This window comes from Cavia porcellus, unplaced genomic scaffold, assembly GCF_034190915.1.
Source record: "Cavia porcellus strain 051 isolate PalLab524CR breed Dunkin Hartley unplaced genomic scaffold, mCavPor4.1 scaffold_27, whole genome shotgun sequence".
Lineage (NCBI taxonomy): Eukaryota > Metazoa > Chordata > Mammalia > Rodentia > Caviidae > Cavia > Cavia porcellus.
Window position 1 is genome coordinate 6,040,321 of NW_026947510.1, and position 14,765 is coordinate 6,055,085.

General features: G+C 45.1%; 1 non-coding gene across 1 annotated transcript; it reads left to right on the plus strand.

Annotated features, from left to right (window-relative positions):
* The first annotated feature begins 4,405 nt into the window (after positions 1–4,405).
* LOC111754954 (U6 spliceosomal RNA) lies at positions 4,406–4,512 on the plus strand. The gene has a single exon (XR_002789624.1). It is a non-coding gene; the product is annotated as a U6 spliceosomal RNA (small nuclear RNA).
* Positions 4,513–14,765: the final 10,253 nt, after the last annotated feature.

The window sequence follows — 14,765 nt, forward strand, 5'->3', positions numbered from 1 at the left end:
CAAAGGGCGCATGTATACACGTGTGAAACATCGCACAGTGATGTGTGTATGTGTAGGTGTGCATGTGTGCATGCTTGTTTTACATGCTAAGTAAGAGTCCTTAGGTGCTGCCCCTTCCTTGTGTCCTTTGCATTTTATCAGTGGGGGTGGGGCTGGTTTTCCTGGGCTTCTGTGTTGCTGGCTTTCTCACATTTTGTTGTCTTCCTGATAAATTCCTATGGTAACTCTGTTACCTTGTGCCTCTCTCAATCTAGCTTCTCTTTCTCCCTCCCTCACTTCCTCTCCCTCTCTCCTCTCTCTCTCCTTTGTCTAGGTGTTATAACTGTGGAGCCTATGTGTAGAGTCAGAAACTGCTTTTAATAAATTTCTCTATTTTTTTTGTCTTTTTCGTTTTGATCGGTACCAGGGATCAAACTCACGACTGCACACTTGCAAGGAAAGCACTTATACTGCTGAGCTAAATCCCCAGCCCCCTCTCTATTGGTTTTTAATAAAGCCTATCTTTTCCCTCCCTAAATGCCTCTTTTCCCTACAGGGTGGAGAAACCAAACAGAGGTTATACCTCTGGGTCATCTTAGTGGATATGCACCAGGGGATGCCCAAACGTGTAAGCTTTGGTGAGCTCAGGTCTATTAGAGCTCTAATGAAAATCCAGCTGCTTTCCAGCTTGAAGAGGCATTCCATAAATATACAGTTTAAACTCATAGCCTAGAAAAGGTCATATTATTTTAGGACAGCATTTTATTAGCTATACAGCTCCAGATACTAGGAGAAAGGTCCAGTTACTCCCACAGGGAAAGGTCAGTTGATCAGTGTGACTGATTTGCTTTTATTAATTATGACCAACTAGAGGACAAACAGGAATTGAATAAGATAAAAAGGCATGTTAAAGCCATGCTCGCTGCAATGGATGAAGCCTGCAGCACTAAGTGAAACAGGTAATCTAAAGAGTGTTGGAAGCAAGTCAGAGTGATTCAGGAACAAGCAACCAGGACACTGGGCAAGAATTGCCCTCTAATGCCACCAAATCCTTATGAGACCTGTCAGAACACCAAAAGGCCCTTGACATTGGAGGAGGAGCTGTACTCATTCCCAGAGAGGGATATGGGCATCCATCACCATGGTGGCCAGGAAAGTGAACGATGGTGCCTGTGAGTCATCTATGTGGGTCTCCAGCACACTCATATTCCCATAGCCATCGGTGACTATAGATGCAGCAGGCAAACAAATCATACTCCTCGGGACACTGAAGTATCTTAATTGAAATATCTTACCAGGGTGAGTTATCATCCTGTCCTCACTTATTGTGGGCCTTGAATAAGTTAGATGGTCAGCTTTCTTACCTCCACTCTGAATGACCAGTTAGATTTCCTTTCCCATGCTGCCTTGGTGTAGCAGCAGAGAGCCCCATGAGTAACTGGAAGAGCTGTACTTTCCTATTCAGTGCTACTGTATCATTCAAACCTCAGGTAAACTGTGTCCTACTTACTAGAGACCCAGCCAACCTGACCCCATTGGGCCCAATTTTCTGCTGCAAGTTGATCCTTGAGTATCGTATGATAGCATCCCAAAGAGGGCTGTCAAGGACACTCCAATGATCATTTGCCTGAAGATTCTTAATTTATACCTTAATAAAAGACCTAACTGTCAGCCGGGGGAGGTGGGAGGATTGTTGTGAGTTGGAGACCAGCCTGGGCTACAATGTGAGCTCAAGGCCAGCCTGAACTGCATACCGAGACCCTGTCTCAAAAAAAGGACAAAAAACAAACAAACAAAACAAAACAAAACAAAAAAGACGTAATTGCCTTAAGAGAGAAGCTAGGCAGGGGCTAAACCCATTATTGATAAATTTTGGTGCACATTTTTCTAGTCCTTGCCAATCCCTGTGCATTTCACCCATTTCACTCATGCTTAAGGCATCAAGCTGTTAATACAAATTGCCTAGTACAATACATCAGAGCCATCAATGAGGTAACGATGCACTGTTCACCTACTAGTGCAGACTTATACTCCCTTCTAGCACAGATCCCTAGACACTGATTGGTTTTCTGTCCTTGATCTTAAAAATGTGTTCTTTTCTATTCCTTTGAATCCTAGCTCTCAATAGTTGTTTGCCTTAGAATGGGAAGATTCCCAAATAGAGCCTCACCAACAGTATACTTAGACAGTCTTGCTTCAAGGTTTTAGAAATAACTACTACTTGACTGCATGGGCCTTAGCTCAAGACCTAACAGACTTAAAATTTGGAAAAGGAGGCCTATTACTGTACATAGATGACCTCATTAATGGCCCTGTTGCCGGGTGGCACGGTGCCCAGAGTTCTAGGCTCTTGCAGACCCATGAAAAGAATTGGTTGGGACAGATGATAAATATGAAAACATTAAAGTAAAAGAAGGAAAAAGAAAATGTAAACAAGGAAGAGGAGGAAGAAGAGAAAAAAGAAGAACAAAAAGGGAAAAGTAAAGACATGTCTCGTACTGCAAGAACAGGAAGATAGCAGTGGCGCCAAAGTCAATGTCTGACTGCTGTCTCTCTTTTATATCTCCTCAGGTCCAATGTATCAGCAGTTGCTGTGCACATGTGTCCATGATTTGGCAGTGTCCTGTGACTACAGGTCACACCCAGTTACCCAGCCTTCATTCTAGCTCTTTGTAATTGACAGGTTATTTCCTATTGTCCAGCCAGCCTGCCATCCCCTAATATCCTGCCTCAACCACATCAAGGAGTTATATGATGAAAACACCCTTAAAACTCTTAATTTTCTAGCAAAAAGGGATAATAGCTTATTTCAGCATATGGCCCAGCTGCTCATGGACACAGGCTGCAAGGTATCCTGGAAAAATGCACAGATATGCAGGCCCTCGGTTTGCTGTTTGGTACTGAGGGCCATCACTCCCTGGGGACAGAGAAAAAGCAGGTTATTTGCTCTTTCCTGAGGCCAAATAATGAAAGCCCCACTCCCCATGGGAGTGGCTGGATTCTTCAGGATCTCCATTCCAGGGTTTTCAGAAAAGGCTAAGCCCCTCTACATCATCCTAATGAGACCAGAAAATCAGCCCCTAAAGTAGGAAGCTCAACAAAAATCAGCCTTGGAAGAGATTAAACAGCTATTTGCCAGCACTCCTACAGTGGGGCTACCAAGAATTTAATCTCTTTGTTCAGGTCCATGTGGCCTTGGGAGTCCTGAGTCAGCCTGTGAGGCCCTGGCAGAGACCAGAGATCTCTCTGTCTAAACTCTTGGACACTGTGGCAGCTGAATGACCCCCCTGCCTCTGCACCTTGGCAGCTACTATCATTCTCATTAAAGACACAGGTTAACTAACCTTGGGACAAAACCTTCAAATAAAAGTTCCCCATTCAGTCATGACCCCGATCAACAAGCAAATGGCTCTCAAGTGCCGAAATAGTTCAATATGAAGGATTGCTCTGGGAAAAGCCCAGAGTCACCCTTGAGACTGTCCACACATGGGAGAGGCCCCTCAGACCACAAGTGGGAAGAAATAACTGATGAACTGTTTTTCAGCAGGCCTGATGTCACCAACCATCAAGTTCCCCAGCCTGATGCCGCCTTGTTCCCAGATGACAGCAGCTTCATGCACAATGGAGAACCGCTTATGGGATGCACTGTCACCACCATAGACCAAATCACTGAAGCAGGACCCTTTCCTAAGGGCTGGGCAGAAGAAAGGGCAGGTGTCTGCAAAAGATAATTCTTGGGGATATCCAAACCCTCTGGTGGGCTGAAGGGAAGACTGTCAATATTTACAGATTAAAAGTACACTTTTGCCATAGTTGACATTCATGAGGTATTTTACAAAGAAAGGGGAATCCTAACAGCAGGAGGAAAGGAGATTAAAAATAAAAAGGAAATAGTTCAACTTCCAGAAGCAATGTGGGAACCTAGAAAGTGGCCATTATACACTGTCGAGGATATCAGAAAGGGTCAGATCCCATTACCAAGGGAAATCAACTGGCAGATCAAAACACCAAAGAATTGCCAGGGATTTAGCTCAGCAGCATAAGCACCTGCCTGGCAAGCGCAAGGTCATGAGTTCAATCCCCGGTACCACAAAAAAAAAAAAAAAAAAAAAAAAGAAGCTATTCATTATAAGAAAGTGCTCTAAAGGATATAACTGCATGTATATTTAAGTGTGTAAGATAGAAAACCATATCACTAAGTTTTTGTTGGATCACTGACCACAACTGTTTTGCAGTCTCACTGTCTGAATGTCCACTTTGTATGCTTTAATTTTGTAACTTAAACGACTATTTCTAAGATGACAATATATAATCTGTTAACCAGTGATTTCTTACTGTTTATTTTTTGGAAATTCTGTATTACTTATACCCTTTTACTATTTTGTTTTGTTTTTTTCTCTTTAAATAAAAAAAAAAACCAAAGAATGTGCTCACCTCGGCAGCACATATACTAAAATTGGAACGATGCAGAGAAGGTTAGCATGGCACCTGCACAAGGATGACAAAATGTCAAAGAAGCCACCAAACAAACTAAACCAGAGGTCTCCAAGGCTTTCTCCAGTCTGACTCTCAAATAAGCCCCACTCTGACCCCTGAAGAGGCTAACACCTTTGAGCACAAGGCTGATGCCTTTGATCACTCCTTTGCAAGAGATTACGAGTTCCTGCCTAAGTGTCACTGGAGCCAATAAGACACTGTAAATCATAACTCTTGGGAGTATCCTCCAGAAGAAAATATCTCTGGACTCAAAAAGAAGGAGCTTCTAGGGATGGAGAAGGATGGTGTGTACTCAGAGACCATCAAACCTTTATACTCCAGTGGATTGCTTACTCCTTGGACAAGAAGGCTGTCCAAACACTTATCTTGGAATAACTGCTTTAGAGAGAGAAAAGATATTTCTGTGTCCCAAGACTTCCATCACTGTGTGCTTCTGTCTATCAAAGGTGTCAAGCCTATGCCCAAAATAGTCTTCTACAGAGACCACTGCCACCCCTGCAAATTCAACACATGGGCAGCTCACTGTTTGAGCTGTTTCAATTATACTTCACTGGAAGTAAAACCATGTTTTTTTTTTTGTTTGTTTGTTTGGTTTTTTTTGTTTTTTTTTCACAAAGGATAAAATAAGTTTTTATTTATAGTCTTATAGTAAAGGGGGAAGCCTTAACTTGCAAGACAATTCTTCAGCAGTATGTACAACATACTTTTTATTTCCATGGAATGGAATCAAACAGACAGAGACTACAGAGTATACACTAGAAATCAGCAAATGCCAGGAAAGACAAAGAAATGAGGCCTAAACACACAATACCCTTCACTGGGATCTGCTGACTGCAGCCAGAACCAGGGCTGGATCACAAAATGGGAGATAGGGTCCAGGACAGGAGGAAAGTGGGGTGAGGGTGGGGCAGGGGCCACACTGGGGTGCAGGTAAAACCATGTTTTAGATACACATACCTCCTGGTGATTGTCTCCACCTATTCAGGATGGGTAAAGGCTAAACCAACCAAGACAAAAAAAGGCTCAAGAAATTAGCCAACTCCCCCTCGAGGAAATTATCCTAGGATACAGATATCCTCTAACAATTGAGAGTGACAGCAGACCTCCTTTTGTGGCCCAAATTGTTCAAGGCCTCATAGATCTTCTAAAAATTAAATGAAACCTACATACAGTCTACCAAGCACATAGCTCAGGGAAAGTAGAACACATAAATTGGACCTTAAAACCCATCCTGGCTAAGGAACAGGAGCAACCTGGAAAAAGATGCTGCCCCTAGCCTTACCCAGGATTAGATGTGTGCCTGGACTCACAGGTTACTCATTATAAGAGATAATGTTTGGAAGGCTCCCTCTAATTATTAATACTTTTGGGGAGACATCAAAGAGATAAGAGACAGCACGGGGCTGGGGATTTAGCTCAGCGGCATAAGCGCCTGCCTTGCAAGCAGGCAGTCGTGAGTTCGATCCCTGGTACCAATAAAAACCGAAAAAGACAAAAAAAAAAAAAAAAAAAAAAAAAAAAAAAAAAAAGGAGATAAGAGACAGCTGTATTGCCCAGAAGCTACTAGTACTAGGACAGATTTTTTTCTCTGATGAACAAAACACCTATCTCCACTGGCAATTCAGTACACCAGTTTCAGTTAGGGGATTCAGTCTGGATAAAAGATTGGAAAAAGGAGTCACTTCAGCCCATCTGGATCCACCATATCAAGCTTAAGAGGGCGTAACCCTAGGACCTCCAGTCAACTTGGACCACTCATCATGATTCCCAAAATCCACTCAGGACTCAACTTCAATGCAGGCCACTCTAGCGCAGACCCAGTCAGACTCCAGGCTTTGCAGAAAACTGCCTTGCTCTCATCCCACCAGAAGCTGACTAGTTTATGCAAAGCTGAAGTTTAAAGACACAGTTCATGGGATTTCTTGAGCTACCCTGTGGACTGTCAGTCCTAGTTTCTAGGTCTCCTGGAACTGCTTACCCTAATCTTTGCTATTGGCCTTGTCGTGATTACTCCAGCCCACTGGACTACTACCCAGAGGGCCTTCTTATCTTTTGACTTTACTATTTGTATAGGGTGTTTCACTAGTATCTCTTGCTTCCCTTAAAAATAAGTGACCCATTCACAGCCTGATTAATAATGACCAACACCAATAGCCTGAAACTATCTTTTCTTGCTATCACTGTCATGGGACAGCACAACCTAAACCTGTTTCCCCCTTATTTGTCCAAAACTTTGATTCTCACTGTCTCTGTTAAGCGGTATTAACTTCAAATTAGCTTTAAACTGTTAGTTATGCTTTTCAGTGTTTGATGCTGACACTAAGACAACCCCAGCTCCCTTGAGCTCTGGATATTATCCAGCTCCACTTACCACCCCAATATTAAGTTTGATTCTGCTTTACAGCATGCCTGGATGATCCAAAAATGTCGGGGGAACCCTAAGAGAAAGCAAGCCTAAAAACTAGCTAACCCTTGGGTCAAGCAGGTACCCACTGCAACAGATATCATTCTACTCTCTACTGTACACTCTGCATACAACAAAACTCTACCCAGTGAAATCCCCTCAGTCACCTAGATCTCAGAGATTGTAACTTCACACAGAGATTAACCCACCACCACCACTTTACCACTGAGGTCTCTGATGGGATTATAGATAGTTTGTACAGCCTTTAAATATGCCTACTCTGCCTTGTAACGCATCTCATCTCTCTGAGCACCAGTGCTCCCCTCTTGAGCCCACCCTGTATCTACTTCTAGAAATCCTCCTTATGCCTGTTTACTGCTATATTCTGAAAATTCTTTTTCTGCACCAGAAGTCAGAAAACTTGCAAATTTATTTTTAAAAGGTGGTTAAATTCCTTGTTTCATCCTCAGGGACCCGTAGGCCCAGTGTGGTGACAAGTTCTGTTAGTCATATTCAGAGAGATTAAGTGAAAGGCACCCAGGGAAGGCTGTACATCTTTGTTCATTCTGTTCCCCTGCTGTCCCGGGACCACTTTTCCATTTATGCCACAGTCCTCCATGGCAAGGAGCTTCTCTGTGTCCTCCCTGCTTGCCTCTTGGCAGGCCCATGTGTAAGGGCTTCCGCCAAGAGCCCCCAGGCATTGCTGCAAGGGTGGTGCGTCTAGGTGAAGAGAGGCAGTGCCATGTGCTCCATGGGCCAGAACCTTGCGCTGTAGCCCTGGCCACCACGGAGAAGCTTTAATGCGACCGTGTTGTGAGCAGCCTAGGGACACACCCAGGCCACGCCTAGCCTTTGTTTCCACACTGTGACAGGACAGTGAGATTCCTCAGCAGAGGTTTTACTGTGGACCTGGGGCAATGCAGCACATGCTGGTGGGAGCACATGGAGGAGGAAACTGCTCCCTGATGGCAGCTGGGAAGCAGAGAGACAAGCAGAGACCAGGTCCTAATATCCCTGTCAAGGCCACGCCCCCAGTGACCTCACTTCCTCCTGCTCAGCCCCCCACTGCTAGGAGCCCACCCTCTCCCTGCAGCACTGCAGTCTGGGAACACGCCTTCAACCTGGCCCACGGGAGCAGTTCAGGTCCAACACAGCAGAGGGCTCAGGCTGTGGAGAGCGACTGGAGACCTCACAGTAAGAGTGGGCTGCCACTCGGGCCAAGGCGTGGAGCCCTTTGGGTGACTGAGCAGGTGGAGTGGGGGCACCCATGGCAGAGCTCAGCAACCCCAGGTCTGGAAGAACCCGCTGGGAAGAGGAGCACCTCCAGGTGACTGAGGAGGATGAGCAGAGAGATGGGACACTGAAGAAAGGGCCAGAGAGCAGGACAGGCATTTGCTGCCTCAGCCTTCACAGAGAGGTCGGGAGGCCAGGACGGAAATGGGGCCAGCCTGGTCCCCCAGCACCTCAAGATTTTTAGGGTCTGGCTCCAAATGCCTCATCCTCTACAGAAAGTTTTGCTTTCTGTAGTTCTGGTTACCCTCAGTCAACTGTGACATGAAAACATTAAACGGTCAATTCCAGAAATGAACAGTTTATAAGTTTTAAGTAACTTTTATTGTAGAACCCTGTTATAATTTCTCTGTTATGTGTCTCTGTGCCAAATTTGCAAGTCCAGCGCTATCGCAGGCACCTGTCTATAAGGAAACCCAGTGTTATCTAGGTTTCTGTGTGGGGTGGAGTTGGTATGTAATAACAGCACATGAGGAACCACAGAGACTGAAGCTGTGGGAAAGACCATTCTACCTACAAGCAGGCTGACACTGGAGTGAGTGTCAGTAAATATCTAAAGAAAGAACTAAGCACGTATAGGTTTTAAGGTCAAAGATACAAGTTAAGGAATCTCAAAAAATCTGGATAAAATGTTTGAATTTAAGGCTGGAGGGGCAATCCACACAGGTTGGTATCCAGAGCTGGCATCAGGGGACTGCAGGGTGACCTTAGTCCTACTTTAAACTTTTTATTGCCCTTATTTATCAGGGAAAGCTATCACCATAGTAGAGAGACCATTGTTTGTACCGGGCAGCTCAGCTTCTCCCTCAGGTCACTCAGGCCAGTCCTGGCGGACATCATTGTGTTTTTGGGAGAACTTATCCCCTGAGAAGGGGGCTGCTTCACCCCTGTGGTCTCCACTTTTCCAGACCCTATAACTCGAAAATCAGACGATGAGCTGAGGATTTAGCTTAGCGGTGTAAGTGCCTGCCCTGGCAAGGGCAAGGTCATGAGTTTGATCTCTGGTACAAAAAATAAATAAATAAAAAATAAAAAGAAAAGAAAATCAGAGGATGGCCACCAGTGTTTACACAAAGGAAAGAGAGCAGAAAAAGCCACAGGGTATCACACACAAGGTTCCAGTTTTGTGCACTGGGTGTGTCTTGTGCATGGGTGTGCACACTCAGGTGTGAGCCTGTGGGCTGCAATTTCACAAAAGCCCCCAATTAGCCGTTCCAGCTCATCATGATTTGCAGGTACCCTGAACACATTTTGCACCATCTTCCTTTTTTAAATTTTAAAGTGGGTAAAACCAAACCAAACAAAACAATAAAATTAATCAGAATAGAACAATGGAAGTCATACAGGACTTCAAAACAAAATAGGAAATCAACAATGGGTATTATCATGTCTCTTGTTACCTTCAAAATAGCTGTCCATACAATCAGACAATAAAATCAAAATGAAATAGAACAAACCAATCAAAACAAAAGAATGAAAGTGTTACAGGATTTCAAAACAAAATAATAGGAAATCAACAGTAGCTAGCATAATACATTTGGTTATCTTCAAAATAGCTGCCCATACCATCAGACACAATAAAATCAAACAGAACAAGACAGAGTAAAATCAAACCTATGAAAACAATATAGGAGTTCAAAACAAGACAATAGGAAATCAGCAATGATTACACCTTCCCTTTTTAGACATTTCCTCCCCTATCTATCACTTTCTTAATATCTGTTGTACATTGTGTGTGTGTGTGTGTGTGTGTGTGTGTGTGTGTTTGTGTGTGTGTTCTTTTTCTTTTTTGGTACTGGGATTGAATTCGTGACCTTGTGCTTGCCAGGCAGGTGCTTGTAACTGCTGAGCTGTATCTCTGCCCCTTCTATTGTACATTTTGGATTCCACTAACTCCTTCAGTTTTTTATACTAGGAGATAACACGATGTTCACCCATGGTCCAAATCATTTTACCCATGAGGATGATCTCAAGTTGCATCCATTTACCTACAAGAACCTTGAGATTATCCTTCTTTATAGCTGAGTAGCTTTGCATTGTATGAAAATCTTTCTTATCCATTCTGTGATGGATGGGCAAGCCACCCCTGATTTTTTCTGGTTTCCTCTCACATAGAACATTGTTTTCTCTCCTTTGACTTTTGGTCTATGAATTTTGTTTTGAGTTAAATGTGTTTCTTCTATACATCATATTGGTGGATCTTACTTCTTGACCTACCCTCCTTGTATTTCTTTTTATTGGTGAACCGAGGCCATGTACATTAATGGTTAGAGCTGGCATGCGTTGGCTCATCTCTGCCATGCTAGCCTCCTGCTGTTGGCCCTCCACTTTCCCCGTCACTCAGTTGCCTGCCCTGTTTGGCAAACCTCCTCTGCTGCTGTTCCTGGAAACATGGTCATCTTTATCTCTCTAGAATATCTTTCAGCACTCTTTCTAGGATTGGTTTGTTGATCATGAATTCCTTTAATTGCTCTTTATCATCATGGAAGTATCTTATTTTTCCATCAATTTTGAAAGAGTTTTGCAGAGTCCATCAGTCTGGGTTGGAAGTTGTTTCCCTTCAGAATTTGAAATACTTCACTCCAAGCTCTCCATGACTTAACAGTTTGTGTTGAGAAGTCTGTGCGATTCTAATAGGTTTTCCTTTATAGGTAATCTGTTTTTTTTTTCTAACAGCTTTTAATATTCTGTTCTTGTGCTGAATTTCTGGGATCTTGATTATTATATGTCTGGGTGTAAATTTATTTTGGTGATGGTTAGTTGGAGTTGCTTCACTTATCCGTATGTCAGCTCCTTTTCTCATGCTTGGAAACTTCTCTGCTGTTACTTCTGTAAATAGTCTCTTTGTGTCATTTATGTTGACTCCTGATTTTTTCACTGACATCTATCAATCTTTATATATATATATATATATATATAACTTTAAATTATATTTCTTTGTGTCCTCTTGCAGCTGTTGAATTGCTGTTTCCTGGTTCTTTATTTTTAAGAGATTTTGGGGGACTACTAAGGACTGAACTCACAACCCTGTGCTTGCCAAGCAGGTGCTTGTGCTGCTGAGCTAAATCCCCAGCCCCAAGAATTTTTCTTTTGTGATTGTTAACTGTAATCCTGTCTTGAGGTCTGAAAGTTTATTTTCAGTCTCTTTCAAGCAGTTCTGCCTGATTTGATGGAGTTTTTAATTTCCTGGATATCTCTTTGAATCTATTTCATGCAGTGTAATTCCTTCCTCTATTGTTTAGTCAAGGTTTCTGTTATTTTCTTACCTATTTTTATGTATGTCTTCATTAAATATGCCCAGCAATTCTTTCATTATGTTTGTGATCTCTTCTTTTACCTAAAGCATTATTTCTGATTTGATTACTTTTACAGCCTCATAAAATTGTTTCTTTACTTCAGTTGCTATCCTTTTTGAGATTTCGGGTGTATGACTTCCATTTTTTCCCTGTCTCTATCTCCCAGACTTGTTCTGTGTGGGCTGGAAGTCTGAGATTGCCTTTTTCTCCTTTGTCTTGCATTGTCCTGGGTTCCTCCCAACAAGCCAGTTTTAGGGTCGCAGATATTTCCCACACTGGCTGCCCCTCTGTAGCATAGGAGAACAGTTAGACACCTAGGTTTATCCAAACCCAGGCTCCCAGGGAGGCAGTGGGGCATAGGGCAAGCCTCCCCAGACCTGCACAGCTATACTGGAGGCTCTCCTGGTGGTCAGGGATTCATGGCAGTAAGGCTGCTTCTCCCAGCCTGTGTGGCCTCAATGGTGGCAGGCACACAGGGGCATGTCCACATGTCCTATGATGGAGGTACATGGGACATATCTGGCTGTTTCTCCCTGCCATGCTGGTTACCTGTGGGAAGCAAGTATCTGGATGGCAGGGTGTCTCCTATTTCATCCTCAAAGCTCACCCAAGTCTCACCTTACTACGTGTGGCTTTCATCCTAAGCCCGTGCCTCTTCCTCATTCACTTGCTGGTCACACATTCATGCGATTAAAGTGTAGTGAGTACAAAGGGGCACTTGTTCTATCATCTGAGTTGATCCCAGAATGATGTCTGGGCTCCCCTCCTCTGCTGTGACACCAAGAGCCCTCTGTGAAAAAGATCCTGAAACCTCTGCTCTACCCCAGCACTTGCATGGAGTCTTTGTCAGTGAGCTCCATGGCTTACTAGGAAGACCGTGCACATCAGGGACTGCTGAGCCAGGGTAGACCCCAGCTCCCCAAGATGAGCTTCACCATCCCGGGCAGTTGTGGTTGAACATGGGCTTCCTCTGGGGCTCATAATCTCCAGGTCATTTAGTCCTTGGGGATTGTGAGCTCCCCAAAGGAAAACTATCTGAATCATCCTAACACCCAGAAATAGGTGAGAGCAATTATTTTGTGACTCAGAAATGATTGCAGAAATTACTTTTTGCTAGAACCATGTTCACCCAGGATCTCTCTCCCCGCATCTGCTCCCTCTGCTTGGATCCTGGAAGGAAAGGGCCTCCCTCTGGAGCAGATTCCTGTTCTCTTTTCAGCTAAGTCAACCTTCCTGGGGCAGGTGCACAGCTGGGCAGGTGCTTTGGCGCCACCTGAGCAGGGAATGTAAGGAAAAGCAGGGTAAATCCCGAGGTTGCCCTGAGTCTGCATAGCTGGATGATGTACAGGAGGATTCTCCACTGCTCGAGGTCTGGATTCCCTTCATTATTTCCACGACTTTGGAAACCTGTCACATCTCTCTCTGCCTCCGTTTGTATGAGAGCTGGAGATAGTAATGGCTCTGCCTACTCAGGTGAGATAAGGCCTGAAGCCCAGCGAGGGCTGCATGTGCATTATGAGGATCCATTTCCGAGAGGCAACAGCCAGGGACCGTGGAAGGACCCGGGCGTCCACAGTCTTTGTGGATAGCTCCCCTGGCTGGGCTGCAGTCTTCCAGTGGTGTTTGGTCTTTTCACTGTCCTGTTTGTGCGTATAGGAAGACTGCAGCAGCACAGACCCCACATGGCCCATCTGTTACCAAACCACCGGGAGCTGTGGGAGCCCTGCTGAGCTGAGCCGCGCTCTGCCCTGGCTGTCCTTCATGAATGCTGAGGAACGAAGCCAAGAGCAAAAGGTGATACATCGAGACAGACTCATAGGGGCAGGACTTACAATAGAGGCGATCGAGAAGCTGGCAGAGTAGGGAACTAAGTTATTGCTCAGAGAGTCCAAGTTTTCTGTTTGGGATAATGAAAGTATTTTGGGACTAGAGGGAAGTGATGTGTGCACATTGTGCATGTACCAAATGCCCCACGACTGTGCATGTGGGAAGGATTAAGTCACTGCTTGTGGATCTGCCTCAAGCACACAATTAACAATGACTGGAACATTTTGTTTGCCAGAAAGCAACTTTATGGTAATAGAATATGAAGAGGTGACATCAAAATGAACCAGAGCCAGCCTGAACTGGTCCAACTGGGACGAATCTGTGTTTACTGATGAGATGGAACATTAGATGAGAGACAGAAAGGTGCTATTGCTGCCTGGTTTAAGGACGAGTCTCAGTGGTATGTGTAGACACAGGGAAGAACCACAGAACCCACACACTGTTTGAGTCCTCTGCCAAATGACAGCAATGGAAATCGATCAGCTGTCAAGGCCATGGGTTCAGGACCAGGGGCTCAGGATTCGGGGCATCAAGGGAATGGACCTGTTTCAGGGGATGAAATCCTTTAGCACAACAGTTGTGGTGTGGCCCCCTCAACAAAGCTAATAGGAAAGAAATTTTCTGGTGTTTTCGAGAGTGTTCACGCTTCTCTTTAACCGTTTGGGAGACCACACCTCAGGCCATGTGACCAGGTAGCCACAGAGGGTTAGAGGCTGGCCCCAAGCACAGATGAGGATGAGAAATATTGCCTGGTTCCTAAACAGAGTGCAGGACAGAAAAAGAATGTGGCAGTGTGGAGGCTGAAGCTGTGCCCTGCAGGAGAAGCACCCTGTCCCCTGTAGAAAGCCCTGGTCCTGCAGCCTGTGGTCTGTCCACCGGTTTGAGGCACTGATGCTGCGTCCTCTGGTGCCACCGTGTGGTAGTGGGTTGGAACAGCAGTAGAGAGATGGTCTAGGTGCGGGCGGCTCAGGAAAACTTGCTGTCCTCATTGTGTGACTTCTGGGTCTGAGTTTGAGTGTGTGGAGAGGGGCAGGAACCTCAGAAAGCCTGCATTTTCTGACAAGTGAGTGTGAACTCGAGGGATGATACTCGAGCTGGGGTGGGGTAAGCACAGCCCTCGGTTTTGCTAGAGCTCCTTGTGCCTAGCCACCACCTTGTGACCACCCCAGGGCTCAACAGTGGTAGTGCCCACCACAAGCTTATCTAGCTGGCTGAGGGACAGGCAGCTCAGCCAGGGCAGCAGGAGCTGGAGGTGTCACCCTGCACGAGGGCCATGGTGCCCAGGGTGGCCAGGCTGCAGCATCTGCCTGCTGAGCCAGTGTGTGGCTGTGATGGGCTCTTGGTCACACTGGATGGGATAGGAGGGATGAATGGCTGGGGATGGGTGGCCAGGGAAGGGAGAGGTGGGGTTGGACCAGATCACTCGTCCCCCCAAGGCTTCCCAGCCCTGGCACTCTGGAAAGGGCTGGGCT